The sequence below is a fragment of the Tursiops truncatus genome, chromosome 1 (assembly GCF_011762595.2).
Source record: "Tursiops truncatus isolate mTurTru1 chromosome 1, mTurTru1.mat.Y, whole genome shotgun sequence".
In the NCBI taxonomy this organism is placed as follows: domain Eukaryota; kingdom Metazoa; phylum Chordata; class Mammalia; order Artiodactyla; family Delphinidae; genus Tursiops; species Tursiops truncatus.
Window position 1 is genome coordinate 49510860 of NC_047034.1, and position 14756 is coordinate 49525615.

The window sequence follows — 14756 nt, forward strand, 5'->3', positions numbered from 1 at the left end:
AACCATCACTACTGTCTTGTCCTGCAGCATTTTCATCACCCCAGAAGTACGCTTTGTACCCATTAAGCGGTCACTCCCTATTTCCCCCTCACTTTCTCAGTGGATTTGCCTCTTCTAGATATTTCATATAAATGGAGTCATAAAATATGTGGCCTTTGTTTCTGGCTTCCTTCACTTGGCATATTTTCAAGGATTATCCATGTTGTAACATGTAACAGTACTTCATTCCTTTTTGTGGCTAAATAATATTCCGTTGTATGGATAGACCACATTTTATCAATTCATCAGTTGATGAGCAGTTGGGTTGTTTCCACCCTTTGGCAGTTGTGAATAATTGCGGTGAACAATTTGTGTACATGTTTTTGTTTAAACACTTGTTTTCAGTTCTTTTGGTTCTGTACCTAGGAGGAGAATTTAAGTTATATGGTAATTTGATGTTTAACTTTTTGAGGAACCTCCAAACTTTTCCACAGGAGCTACACCATTTTACATTCCCGCCAGCAATTCACGAGTGTTCCAGTTTTTCCACTTCTTCGCCAATACACATTATTTTTCTGTTCATTAGCCATTCTAATGGGCATGAAGTGATATCTCATCATGGTATGGATTTGATTTGCATTTCCCTAATGACTAATGATGCTGAGTATCTTTTCATGTACTTGTTGACAGTTTATATGTCTTCTTTGGAAAAATGTCTATTTAAGTGTTTCACCCCTTTTTAAACTGAGTTTTCTTTTATATTTAAGATCTAAAAATTCTTTATATATATTCTGGACATTAGACCATTATCAGATGTATGATTTGCAGATATCTTCTCCCTTTTCGTGGGCTGTTTTTTCGCTTTCTTAATAGTGCCCTTTGGTGCATGTAAAGTTTTTAATTTTGATGAAGTCCAGTGTATCTATTTCCTTTTGTTGGTTGTGCTTTTGGCATCATACCTAAGAAACCTTTGCCAAATCCAAGGTCATTAAGATTTACCCCGAAATTTTCTTTCTTTCTTTTTCTCTCTTTTTTTTTGACTGTGGCAAAATATATATAACATAAAATTTACCGCCTTAACCATTTTAAGTGTACAGTTCTGTGGCATTAACTACTTTTACGGTGTTTAACCGTCACCACCATTCATCTCTAGAACCTATTCATCTTCTCCAATTGAAACTCTGTACTCATAACTAGCTCCCCATTCCCCACCCCACCCCCTCAGCCCCTGGCAGCCACCATTCTACTTTCTCTCTTCATGAATTTGACTACTGTAGATACCTCATACAAGTAGAATCATACAATATTTGTCCTTTTGTGACTGGCTTATTTCACTTAGCATAATGTCTTCAAGGTTCGTCCCTGATGTAGCATGTGTCAGAATTTCTTTCCTTTTTAAAACTAAATAATGTTGCATTGTATGTGTATACCATATTTTGTTTATCCAGATATCCATCTACAGACGCTTAGGTGACTTTCATCTTTTGGCTGTTGTGATTAATACTTCTATGAATATGGGTAACAAATGTCTGTTTGAATCCTTGCTTTCACTTCTTTTGAGTATATACCCAGAAGTGGAATTGCTGGATCATATGGTAATTCTTCGTTTAATGTTTTGAAGAATCACCATACCATTTCCACAGTGGCTGCACCATTCTACCTTCCCATCAACAATGCACAATTGTTCCAGTTTCTCCAAATCCTTACCAACACTTGTTATTTTCTGTATTTCTGATATTAGCCATCCTGGTGGGTGTGAAGTGGTATCTCATTGTGGTTTTAATTTCACTTCCATAATGATTAATGATGTTGAACATTATTAATGTTGAACAATCAGTTTTGGCCATTTGTATATCTTCTTTGGAGAAATGTCTATTCATGTCCTTTGCCCATTCTTTAATTGGGTTGTTTGGGTTTTTTTTGTTGTTAAGCTGTAAGAAGTCTTTATATAGTCTGGATATCACCCCCTTATCAGATGCATGGTTTACAAATATTTTCTCCCGTTCTTTGGGTTTTCTTTCACTCTGCTGATAATAGTGTCCTTTGATGCACAATAGTTTAAAATTTTGATGAAGTTCAACTTATGTATTTTTCCTTTTGTTGCCTGTGTTTTTGGTGTCATATCCAAGAAATCATTGCAAAATGCCATGCCATGAAGCTTTTTCCCAGGTTTTCTTTAAGAGCTTTATGATTTTAGCTTTGTTTTTTGACCCAAGTAAAAGGTAACGTAAGGGTCCAGCTTCATTTTTTTGCACGTGGATATTCAGTTTTCCCAGCGCCATTTATTGAAAGGCTGTCTTTTCTTCACTGAATGGTCCTGACACCCCTTGTCAGAAATCACTTGACCATATATGCAAGAGTTTGGGATCTCTATTCTATTCCATTGGTCTATATGTCTGTCTTTATGCCACTACTACCCTGGTTTGATTACTGTAGCTTTGTAGTAATTTTTGAAATCAGGAAGTGTGAGACTTCCAACTTGTTTTTCTTTTTCAAGATGGTTTTGGCTATTCTGGGTCCCTTAAGTTTCCATATGAATTTTAGGATGGATTTTTCTAATTCTACGAAAAAGTCATTGGGGTTTTGATGGAGGTTGCATTGAATCTATAGATCGATTTGGGGAGTACAGGTTTCCCTTGCTCTCTGAAAGTAAATCATTCCTACGAAACCTTTTGTAAGCCAAAATGATGTAAAGCAAAGAAGCAATTACCTTAGGACACATCTTGCTAACGAACGCACAAAGTAAACTGAGATAAAGCACAGATGCTCACACAGTTAAAAGTTATGGTGGCTTCGTGCTGAGATGCACACTGTAGTTCCTGGAGAAGGAGCTAGATGGTGCCGCTCTTAGTGCTCAGGGTGCACGCTGCCTCTACAATAGCCAGCTGCAAAACAAAGGGCGAGCGCTGGTTTTGCTTTTCACCTTTTTTTGTAAAAGCAAAAATCGTCTTTAGATTTCTTTCGGTTAGCAAAAACAGGTACTAATGTAGGTCTTTAGTAAAAGTGAAGTGGCATAAAGCAGACTTTTGAAAAGCAAGAGATACCTGTATTGTCATCTTAACAATGGTAAGTCTTCCAATCCATGGAATGGCCTTTTTTGTGTCTCTAATTTCTTTCAGCATCGTTTTATAATTTTCAGTATACAGTACGTTTGCCTCCTTGGTTTAGTTTATTCCTGAGTATTTTATTCTTTTTTGACACTATTGTAAATGAAGCTATTTTCTAAATTTCTTTTTTTGATTATTCATTGTTAGTGTTTAGAAATGCAAGTGATTTTTGTGTGTTGATTCTTTATCCTGCAACTTGGCTGAATTTGCTTATTAGTTCTAACAGCTTTTTGTGGAATCTTAAGGGTTTTCTACATACAAGATATGTTCTCTATGAACAGAGATAATTTTACTTCTTCCTTTCCAACTTGGATGCCTTTTATTTCATCTTCTTGCCTAACTGCTCTGACTAGACCTTCTAGTACTGTGTTGAATAAAAGTAGTAAAAGTGGGCATCCTTGTCTTATTTAGGAGTTTGCTTTTTAATTTAGTATAAATTATACTAAAGATAGATACAAAATGCTTTTCCTTTACATAATATTTGTTGGCATATCCCTTCCACTTTAGTCCCCTCGGCCTCCTGGGCTCACCCTGAACTTTTCATCAAGTCGTGAAATTTTCAGTTCTAATTGTACTCTCCAATTCATTTCACTCTAAATCTCTTATTTGGCTTTATGGAAATCCTGAGTCCCTTGACTGATCTGCCTTCTCCCATTTTAGTTCATTTTGTCCACTCTCATGCAATTATCCTCATCTTCATTCCCATTCCCTGTTTTTCACCTGGCAAAATGCTAATTCTGATTACAGTTGCCTGCCTTCTATACATCTACACTCTGGGTCTGGGCAAAGCTAGAAAAAAAAATTACTCAGCCTGGATATTATCATAAATCATGGTATCCATCTTTAATTCTGACTGGCAAGTCTTACGGTCTTTCTTACTCTCACATTTTCCCTTATTTCACAGACAAAATAGAAGACCTCTTTATCTCCAACCTGTCTCTCAGCCAGTAGCTGCAGCAACATATATTTCTTGGACACCCCTCAGACACTTCAAATGCACAGTGTCTAACACTGAACTTACCATCTCTCAACAGCCACCGCCCCCGCCCCCCCGTAATTGGCATCAGCATCCACCCAGTACTCCAGGACTCATCCTTTATTCTTCTCTCATTTTCACACCCACTGAAGTCCTATAGATTCTGCCTGCTAAGTGTACCTCAAATCTATCCACTTCTCTATTTCAGCATTGCCAACACACAAGCTTATTAAATTATTTCAGCAGCTCTCAACTATATCCCTGCTTCTAATCCTGATGTCCTTCGATACATTTCCCACTTTTCATCTGGAGATTCTTTCTAAAATGCTAATTTTCAGGGGCTTCCCTGGTGGCGCAGAGGTTGAGAATCCGCCTGCCAATGCAGGGGACACGGGTTCGAGTCTTGGTCCGGGAAGATCCCACATGCCGCGGAGCAACTGAGCCCGTGCGCCGCAACTACTGAGCCTCTGCTCTAGAGCCCGCGAGCCACAACTACTGAAGCTCGTGCGCCTAGAGCCCATGCTCTGCAACTAGAGAAGCCACTGCAATGAGAAGTCCACGCACTGCAATGAAGACCCAACACAGCCAAAAATAAATAAATAAATTAGGGAAAAAAAGAATGAAATGCTAATTTTCAAATGTTCTCTTGTTTACTTTTATTATTCTAAGGTAAAATCTAAATTTAATTTGCCCTATAAAACCCTTCATGATCTGGACCTTGCTTACCTCTCCACTTATTTCTCAGCACACTCCTAGCTTATGGTATGCTGAGTTCCACTGGTTCTGAAGAACTTGACATGCTGCTCACCTGTTGGCCGCCTTTTTTTTTTTTGAACATCTTTATAGGAGTGTAATTGCTTTACATTGTTGTGTTAGTTTCTGCTGTATAACAAAGTGAGTCAGCTATATGTATATATATATCCCCATATCCCCTCCCTCTTCAGCCTCCCTCCCACTCTCCCTATTTCACCCCTCTAGATGGTCACAAAGCACCAACCTGATCTCCCTGTTCTATGCAGCTGCTTCCCACTAGCTATGTATTTTACATTTCGTAGTGTATATATGTCAGTGCCATTCTCTCACTTCGTCCCGGCTTATCCTTCCCCTTCCCGTGTCCTCAAGTCTATTTTCTACGTCTGCATCTTTATTCCTGTCCTGCCCCTAGGTTCTTCAGAACCTTTTTAAATTCCATATATATCTGTTAGCATACAGTATTTGTTTTTCTCTTTCTGACTTACTTCATTCTGTATGACAGACTCTAGTCCATCCACCTCACTACAAATAACTCAATTTTGTTTCTTTTTATGGCTGAGTAGTATTACATTGTATATATGAGCCACATCTTCTTTACCCATTCATCTGTCAGTGGACACTTAGGTTGCTTCCATGTCCTGGCTATTGTAAAGAGTACTGCAATGAACATTTTGGTACATGACTTTTTTTGAATTATGGTTTTCTCAGGGTATAAGCACAGTAGTGGGATTGCTGGGTGATATGATAGTTCTATTTTTAGTTTTTTAAGGAACCTTCATACTGTTCTCCATAGAGAACAGTATCAATTTACATTCCCACTAACAGTATCAATTTACATTCCCAGTAACAGTGCAAGAGTGTTCCCTTTTCTCCACACCCTCTCCAGCATTTATTGTTTATAGATTTTTTTGATGATGGCCATTCTGACTGGTGTGAGGTGATACCTCATTGTAGTTCTGATTTGCATTTCTCTATTAATTAGTGATGTTGAGCATCCTTTTATGTGTTTGTTGGTAGTCTGTATATCTTCTTGGAAGAAATGTATATTTAGGTCTTCTGCCTATTTTGGCATTGGGTTGTTTGTTTTTTTGATATTGAGTTGCATGAGCTGCTTGTATATTTTAGAGATTAATCCTTTGGCAGTTGCTTCATTTGCAAATACTTTCTCCCATTCTGAGGGTTGTCTTTTCGTCTTGTTTATGGTTTCCTTTGCTGTCAAAAGCTTTCAAGTTTCATTAGGTCCCATTTGTTTATTTTTGTTTTTACTTCCATTTCTCTAGGAGGTGGGTCAAAAAGGATCTTGCTGTGATATATGTCACAGAGGGTTCTGCCTATGTTTTCCTCTAAGAGTTTTATAGTGTCTGGCCTTACATTTAGGTCTTTAATCCATTTTGAGTTTATTTTTGTGTACGGTGCTAGGAAGTGTTCTAATTTCATTCTTTTCCATGTAGCTGTCCACTTTTCCCAGCACCACTTATTGAAGAGGCTGTCTTTTCTCCATTATATATTCTTGCCTCCTTTATCAAAGATAAGGTGACCATATGTGCGTGGGTTTATCTCTGGGCTTTCTATCCTGTTCCATTGACCTATATTTCTGTTTTTGTGCCAGTACCATACTGTCTTTATTACTGTAGCTTTGTAGTATAGTCTAAAGTCAGGGAGCCCGATTCCTCCAGCTCCGTTTTTCTTTCTCAAGATTGCTTTGGCTGTTCGAGGTCATTTATGTTTCCATACAAATTGTGACATTTTTTGTTCTAGTTCTCTGAAAAATGCCATTGGTAGTTTGATAGTGATTGCATTAAATCTGTAGATTGCTTTGGGTAGTAGAGTCATTTTCACAATGTTTGATTCTTCCAATCCAAGAACATGGTATATCTCTCCATCTGTTTGTATCAACTTTAATTTCTTTCATTAGTGTCTTATAGTTTTCTGCGTACAGGTCTTTTGTCTGCTTAGGTAGGTTTATTCCTAGGTTTTTTATTCTTTTTGTTGCAGTGGTAAGTGGGAGTGTTTCCTTAATTTCAGTTTCAGTTTTTTCATCACTAGTGTATAGGAATGCAAGAGATATCTGTGCATTAATTTTGTATCCTGCTACTTTACCAGATTCATTGATTAGCTCTAGTAGTTTTCTGGTAGCATCTTTAGGATTCTCTATGTATAGTATTATGTCATCTGCAAACAGTGACAGTTTCACGTCTTCTTTTCTGATTTGGATTCCTTTTATTTCTTTTTTGTCTCTGATTGCTGTGGCTAAAACTTCTAAAACTATGTTGAATAATAGTGGTGAGAATGGGCAGCCTTGTCTTGTTCCTGATGTGAGTGGAAATGGTTTCAGTTTTTCACCATTGAGAGCGATGTTGGCTGTGGGTTTGTCATATATAGCCTTTATAAAATGTTGAGGTAAGTTCCCTCTATGCCTACTTTTGGAGAGTTTTTATCATAAATGGGTGTTGAATTTTTTGAAAGCTTTTTCTGCATCTGTTGAGATTATCATATGGTTTTTATTCTTCAGTTTGTTAATATGGTGTATCACATTGATTGATTTGCATATATTCAAGAATCCTTGCATTCCTGGGATAACCCCCACTTTATCATGGTATATGATCCTTTTAATGTGCTTCTGTATTCTGTTTGCTAGTATTTTGTTGAGGATTTTCACATCTATGTTCATTAGTGATACTGGCCTGTAGTTTTCTTTTTTTGTAACATCTTTGTCTGGTTTTGGTATCAGCATGATGGTGGCCTCGTAGAAGGAATTTGGGAGTGTTCCTCCCTCTGCTATATTTTGGAAGAGTTTGAGAAGAATAGGTCTTAACTCTTTTGTAAATGTTTGATAGAATTTGCCTGTGAAGCCATCTGATCCTGGGCTTTTGTTTGTTGGAAGATTTTTAATCACAGTTTCAATTTCAGTGCTTGTGATTGGTCTGTTTACATTTTCTATTTCTTCTTCTGGGTTCAGTCCTGGAAGGTTGTGCTTTTCTACTAATATGTCCATTTCTTCCAGATTGTCCATTTTATTGGCATATAGATGCTTTTAGTAATCTCTCATGGTCCTTTGTATTTCTGCAGTGTCAGTTGTTACTTCTCCTTTTTCATTTCTAATTCTGTTGATTTGTCTTCTCCCTTTTTCACTTCATGCATCTGGCTAATGGTTTATCAATTTTGTTTATCTTCTCAAAGAACCAGCTTTTAGTTTTATTGATCTTTGCTATCATTGCCTACATTTCCCTTTCATTTATTTCTGATCTGATCTTTATGATTTCTTTCCTTCTGCTAACTTTGGGGATTTTTTGGTCTTCTTTCTCTAATTGCTTTAGTGTAAGGTTAGGTTGTTTGAGATTTTTCTTGTTTATTGAGGTAGGATTGTATTGCTATGAACTTCCCTCTTAGAACTGCTTTTGCTGCATCCCATAGGTTTTGGGTCATCGTGTTTTCATTGTCATTTGTTTCTAGGTATTTTTTGATTTCCTCTTTGATTTCTTCAGTGATGTCTTGGTTATTTAGTAGCGTGTTGTTTAGCCTCCATGTGTTTTGTTTTGTTTTGTTTTTTTTTTGCGGTACGCGGGCCTCTCACTGCTGCAGCCCCTCCCGTTGCGGAGCACAGGCTCTGGTTGCACCGGCCCAGTGGCCATGGCCCACGGGCCCAGTCGCTGCACGGCATGTGGGATCTTCCCGGACTGGGGCATGAACCCGTGTCCCCTGCATCGGCAGGCGGACTCTCAACCAGTGCGCCACCAGGGAAGCCCCTCTACTTTTTTAACATTTTTTTTCCTGTAACTGATATCTAGGCTCATAGTGTTGTGGTCGGGAAAGATACTTGATACAATTTCAATTTTCTTAAATTTACCAAGGCTTGATTTGTGACCCAAGATATGACCTATCCTGGAAAATGTTTCATGAGCACTTAAGAAAAAAGTGTATTCTGTTGTTTTTAATGGAATGTCCTATAAATATCAGTTAGGTCCATCTTGTTTAATGTGTCATTTAAAGCTTGTGTTTCCTTATTTATTTTCATTTTGGATGATCTGTCCATTGGTGAAAGTGGGGTGTTAAAGTCCCTGCTATTATTGTGTTACTCTTTATTTCCCCTTTTGTGGCTGTTAGCATTTTTTGCCTTATGTATTGAGGTGCTCCTATGTTGGGTGCATAAATATTTACAACTGTTACATTTTTTTCTTGGATTGATCCCTTGATCATTATTTAGTGTCCTTCTTTGTCTCCTGTAATAGTTTTTAAAGTGCATTTTGTCTGATATGAGAATTGCTACTCCAGCTTTCTTTTGATTTCCATTTGCATGGAGTATCTTTTTCCATCCCTTCACTTTCAGTCTGTATGTGTCCCTAGGTTGAAGTGGGTTTCTTGTAGACAGCATATATATGGGTCTTGTTTTTGTATCCATTCAGCCTGTTTGGGTCTTTCAGTTGGAGCATTAAACCATTTATATTTAAGGTAATTATCAATATGTATGTTCCTATTACCATTTTCTTAATTGTTTGGGGTTTGTTATTGTAGGTCCTTTCCTTCTCTTGTGTTTCCTGCCTAGAGAAGTTCCTTTAGCATTTGTTGTAAAGCTGGTTTGGTGGTGCTGAATTCTCTGAGCTTTTGCTTGTCTGTAAAGGTTTTAATTTCTCTGTCAAATCTGAGTGAGATCCTTGCTGGGTAGAGTAATCTTGGTTGTAGGTTTTTCCCTTTCATCATTTTAAATATGTCATGCCACTCCTTTCTGGCTTGCAGAGTTTGTGCTGAAGGATCAGCTGTTAACCTTAAGGGGATTCCCTTGTATGTCATTTGTTACTTTTCCCTTGCTGCTTTTAATATTTTTTCTTTGTATTTAATTTTTGATAGTTTGATTAATATGTGTCTTGGCGTGTTTCTCCTTGGATTTATCCTGTATGGGACTCTCTGCTTCCTCGACTTGATTGACTATTTCCTTTCCTATATTAGGGAAGTTTTCAACTATAATCTCTTCAAATATTTTCTCAGTCCCTTTCTTTGTCTTTTCTTCTGGGACCCCTATAATTCGAATGTTGGTGCGTTTAATGTTGTCCCAGAGGTATCTGAGACTGTCCTCAATTCTTTTCATTCTTTTTTCTTTATTCTGCTCTGTGGTAGTTATTTCCACTATTTTATCTTCAAGGTCACTTATCTGTTCTTCTGCCTCAGTTATTCAGCTACTGATTCCTTCTAGAGCATTTTTAATTTCATTTATTGTGTTGTTCATCATTGTTTGTTTGCTCTTTAGTTCTTCTATATCCTTGTTAAACATTTCTTGTATTTTCTCCATTCTATTTCCAAGATTTTGGATTATGTTTACTGTCATTACTCTGAATTCTTTTTCAGGTAGACTGCCTGTTTCCTCTTCATTTGTTTGGTCTGGTGGGTTTTTACCTTGCTCCTTCATCTGCTGTGTATTTCTCTGTCTTCCTGTTTTGCTTAACATACTGTGTTTGGGGTCTCCTTTTCGCAGGCTGCAGGTTCGTAGTTCCCATTGTTTTTGGTGTCTGACCCCAGTAGGTAAGGTTGGTTCAGTGGGTTGTATAGGCTTCCTGGTGGAGGGGACTAGTGCCCGTGTTCTGGTGGATGAGGCTGGATCTTTTCTTCCTGGTGGGCAGGACTGAGTTCTGTGGTGTGTTTTGGGGTGTCTGTGAACTTACTATGATTTTAGGCAACCTCTCTGCTAATGTTTGGGGTTGTGTTCCTGTCTTGCTAGTTGTTTGGCATGGGGTGTCCAGCACTGGAGTTTGCTGTTGAGTGGAGCTGGGTCTTAGCGTTGAGGTGTAGATCTCTGGGACAGCTCTCGCCAATTGATATTACATGGGGCCAGGAGGTCTCTGGTGGTCCAGTGTCCTGAACTTGGCTCTCCCACTTCCGAGGCTCAGGCCTGACACCCAGCTGGAGCACTGAGATCCTGTCAGACACATGGCTCAGAAGAAAAGGGAGAAAAAAATAGAATAAAATAAAATAAAGGTATTAAAATAAAAAAAATTTTAATTATTAAAAAATAAAAAAGTAATTAAAAAAAGAGAGCAACCAAACCAATAAACAAATCCACCAATGATAACAAGCACTAAAAACTAAACTAAGATAAACATATAAATCAGAAAGTAGTCAGTCTCATACAGCAAACCCCAAGTCTGCAGTTGCTCCCAAAGTCCGCTGCCTCAATTTTGGGATGATCATTGTCTATTCAAGTATTCCACAGATGCAGGGAGATCAAGTTGATTGTGGAGATTTAATCTGCTGCTCCTGAGGCTGCTGGGAGAGATTTCCCTTTCTCTTCTTTGTTCGCACAGCTCCTGGGGTTCAGCTTTGGTTTTGGCCCCGCCTCTGCATGTAGGTTGCCTGAGGGTGTCTCTTCTTCACCCAGAAAGGCGGGGGCTAAAGGAGAAGCTGATTAGGGGGCTCTGGCTCACTCAGGCCTGGGTGAGGGAGGGGTACAGAATACGGGGTGAGCCTGCAGTGGCAGAGGCTGGTGTGACATTGCCACAGCCTGAGGTGTGCCGTGTGTTCTCCTGGGGAAGTTGTCCCTGGATCACGGGACCCTGGCAGTGATGGGATGCACAGTTCCCAGGTGGGAAGGTGTGGATAGTGACCTGTGCTTGCACACAGGCTTCTTGGTGGCTGCAGCAGCAGCCTTAGCATTTCATGCCCGTCTCTGGTGTCCACGCTGATAGCCACAGCTTGCATCCATCTCTGAAGCTCATTTAGGCAGTGCTCTGAATCCCCTCTCCTCATGCACCCTGAAACAATGGTCTCTTGCCTCTTAGGTCCAGAATTTTTTCCCAAACTCCCTCTCAGCCAGCTGTGGTGCATCAGCCCCTTTCAGGCTGTGTTCACGCAGCCATTCCCAGTCCTCACCCTGGTATCTGACCTCTGAAGCCCGAGCCTCCGCTCCCAGCCCCCGCCCGCCCCAGCTTGTGAGCAGACAAGCCTCTCGGGCTGGTGAGTGCTGGTCGGCACCGATCCTCTGTGCGGGAATCTCTCCGCTTTGCCCTCTGTACCCCTCTTGCTGAGCTTTCCTCCATGGCTCCGAAGCTTCCCCCCCACCCACTCCCCGTCTCCACCAGTGAAGGGGCTTCCTAGTGTGTGGAAGCATTTCCTCCTTCACAGCTCCCTCCCAGAGTTGCAGGTCCCGTCCCTATTCTTTTGTCTCTGTTTTTTCTTTTTTCTTTTGCCCTACCCAGGTACGTGGGGAGTTCTTGCCTATTGGGAAGTCTTAGGCCTCCTGCCAGCATTCAGTAGGTGTTCTCTAGGAGTTGTTCCACATGTAGATGTATTTTTGATGTATTTGTGAGGAGGAAGGTGATCTCCACATCTAACTCCTCTGCTGTTTTGAAGGTCCTCCTGTTGGTCTTCTTAGATACTGTTTTCTGTCTCCTTTGTTCTCCCTCCTAGGCCTCAGTTTACACATCATTTCCTTCAGGAAGCCTTCCTTCACTCTGACCAGATAGACACCCCCACTTATATAGCTCCCTGTTCTTAAGCTCATCAAAGAGCTACCACAGTGCAGTCACCTTGTTTTGTAATTCACTGTTTACATGTCTGTCCTCAGCACCACTGTATACAGGTACCAGAGTATGGTTGTATGACCAGTGCCTCGTATGTCTGACATATAGTCAGTGCTCAGTAAATATTGAACAAAGGAATATCAGCTTATAAAGAAGTTGACAAAATGTTAGAAAAAATATATCATGACAACCAGAAAAGACCAAAGCATTTACCAGAACCTTTGGGGTATCCTTGTTATTTTATTAGAATAAATACTTCTTTCCCCGTTAGACATGTGTGCATTCTTCTTGGGCCAGTTCCCTAGCTTCGAGTCATAGGTCAGACTCATAACCTTAAGCCATATATATTTCACTGATTTTTTTTTTAGTAGTTTGTATATATACAAAGGAAAGAAAACTCAAAAAATGCAAAAGACTAACTTTAAATAATTCTTTCTCCTATCCTTGTTTCAGAACTTTGATGTTTTAAGGAATATTAGCATTTTCATTGTGATATAATTATTATTAAAACTTTTCTTCTAGTACTTTCATCATTTCATGGTTTCTGTGATCCATCTAGAATTAATTTGTGTCACATGTATGCAATAGGAATTTTATTTTTGTCCAGATGTTGCCAGCTTTGCTTTTGTCTAGATGATTAGCTAGTTGTTCCAATAATGTTTATTGAATAATCTTTTCTCTACTGATTTGAAGTGTCTTCTTTTTATAGTCTTACTTCATCTACATATTTCACTGTGTTTCTCGGCTGTTCTATTGCTCTGTTTTTCTGTTCATGTACTTGTGCTATGCTGTTTTAAGTATTGTAGCTTCAAAATATGTTTTAATACCTGGCAGGATAGATTACTTAATTACTTATTCAGAATATTCTCTTTTTGCTTGTTTATTTTTCTTTGTGAACTTTAAAATCATCTTTCCAACCCTCACTTCCCCCAGTCACCACCAACACTAAATTAAAAAACAAACAAAAACTTATTGGTGCACTCATGACTTTTATTTGGTTTGCATTGTCAGGGGTAGTATTTTAGAGGGAAGTGTCCCTAGTTTAGGCTCAGCCTGAAGTTTTTGCCTGTGGATTTCTTGTATTCTATTTGTTTGAGTATTATAAGACAAACAATACAAAAAACTGCTGTACGTGGCTTTATAGAATGCTCTTTACCTAACACTAAACTTTAATGCAAAGTAAAAGTTCCACGTAGGTTTTAAGGATGGATCAGTTGGGACTATATGCCTGGCCAGTGTTTTCCTTGCCCTCTTTGTTTTCATATGACCACTCTGTGTTGCCCCTAGCCTTGGTTTTCCTTTATTATTGACAGTCCTAATCCATATGATCTAGCTTCAGTTAAGGGAATGCTTTTGGCTTTGTCAGTTTGGGTTGCTAACATGCTTCCAAATCAGAGGGCTTTTGGAGATTAACTCTCAGAATAGCTTTCCCCATGTAATTTCTTCTTAGGTTTCCTTATTGAAAACTCTTTTCAAATATAAACAATACAAACATAATAAATGGAAGGAAATGTTCATCTCCCTCATGACTCAGTCTTTCTGAAACAACATTATTATTGACTGGCCTATTGGTTGCCAAAAAGGAAAATCAATTTTATTAGAAGTATTTGCTTGGCCACAGATCTTGGTACTAACCCAGCAGAGACAGGCTGATGTTATCAAGTATCTGAAGACTAATTTTTACCATTAGCCTGAAACGGAGTAGTAATTAAAGATATGTCAACGTCTACTCTGTGTTTTCCTGTCATTTTTACCTTTCAGTATATCTCATATATACTTCTATTGCACTGCAGTTTCTGCATTCTGTGACTCTGATGGAATTGGATCTTTTAATTTTATTTCTGAGAAAGATCCTTTATAGATTTCATTTGTTATCTGGCAGTATTATGGACACAGTTTTGTCTTTTCCACTGCTTGGTATTGATTTTTAGTTCAGCTCTGGAAGTTAGGTCCTTAACTACATTTGAGGCTAGGATATGGGTTAAATACACACCCCACCCCCACCCCCGCCAGACCTCTTGAGTAAGTTTGATCTTTAAGTCCTGGAGAATGATTAAAACCACTCTAAAAGCACATTTAAAAGTATTCGAATGCTGGATTTATTGCTAGACTTCTCAGATTTATAGTAAAGTAGTGTTAAGGAAATAAGAGAGGTTGGGGGAGAAGTGGGAGCGTCTGTGGTGTTGGATGTCTACACTGTGTCCTGGGTGTTAAGCACTTCCAAAGAAGAATATTTTGAGTGTTACTGAAATGTTTAAGGACTTTGTGATTTATAGTTACATAAACTTACGGTTTATATAATGGCACAGAGCTACATACCCTCTCACTGAATACCTTCATGACTGTGTGTTATAGAAAATTTCAAACAAACATGAGATTTAACTAGATTTATTGCAGTGACCATTTTGTAATATATACAGATATCGAATCATT

At 38.8% G+C, this 14756-nt stretch overlaps 1 protein-coding gene across 16 annotated transcripts in view; it reads left to right on the top strand.

Annotated features, from left to right (window-relative positions):
• Window positions 1-14756, top strand: part of ACBD6 (acyl-CoA binding domain containing 6) — a 235993-nt gene that overhangs the window by 101555 nt on the left and 119682 nt on the right. The window lies entirely within an intron of this gene.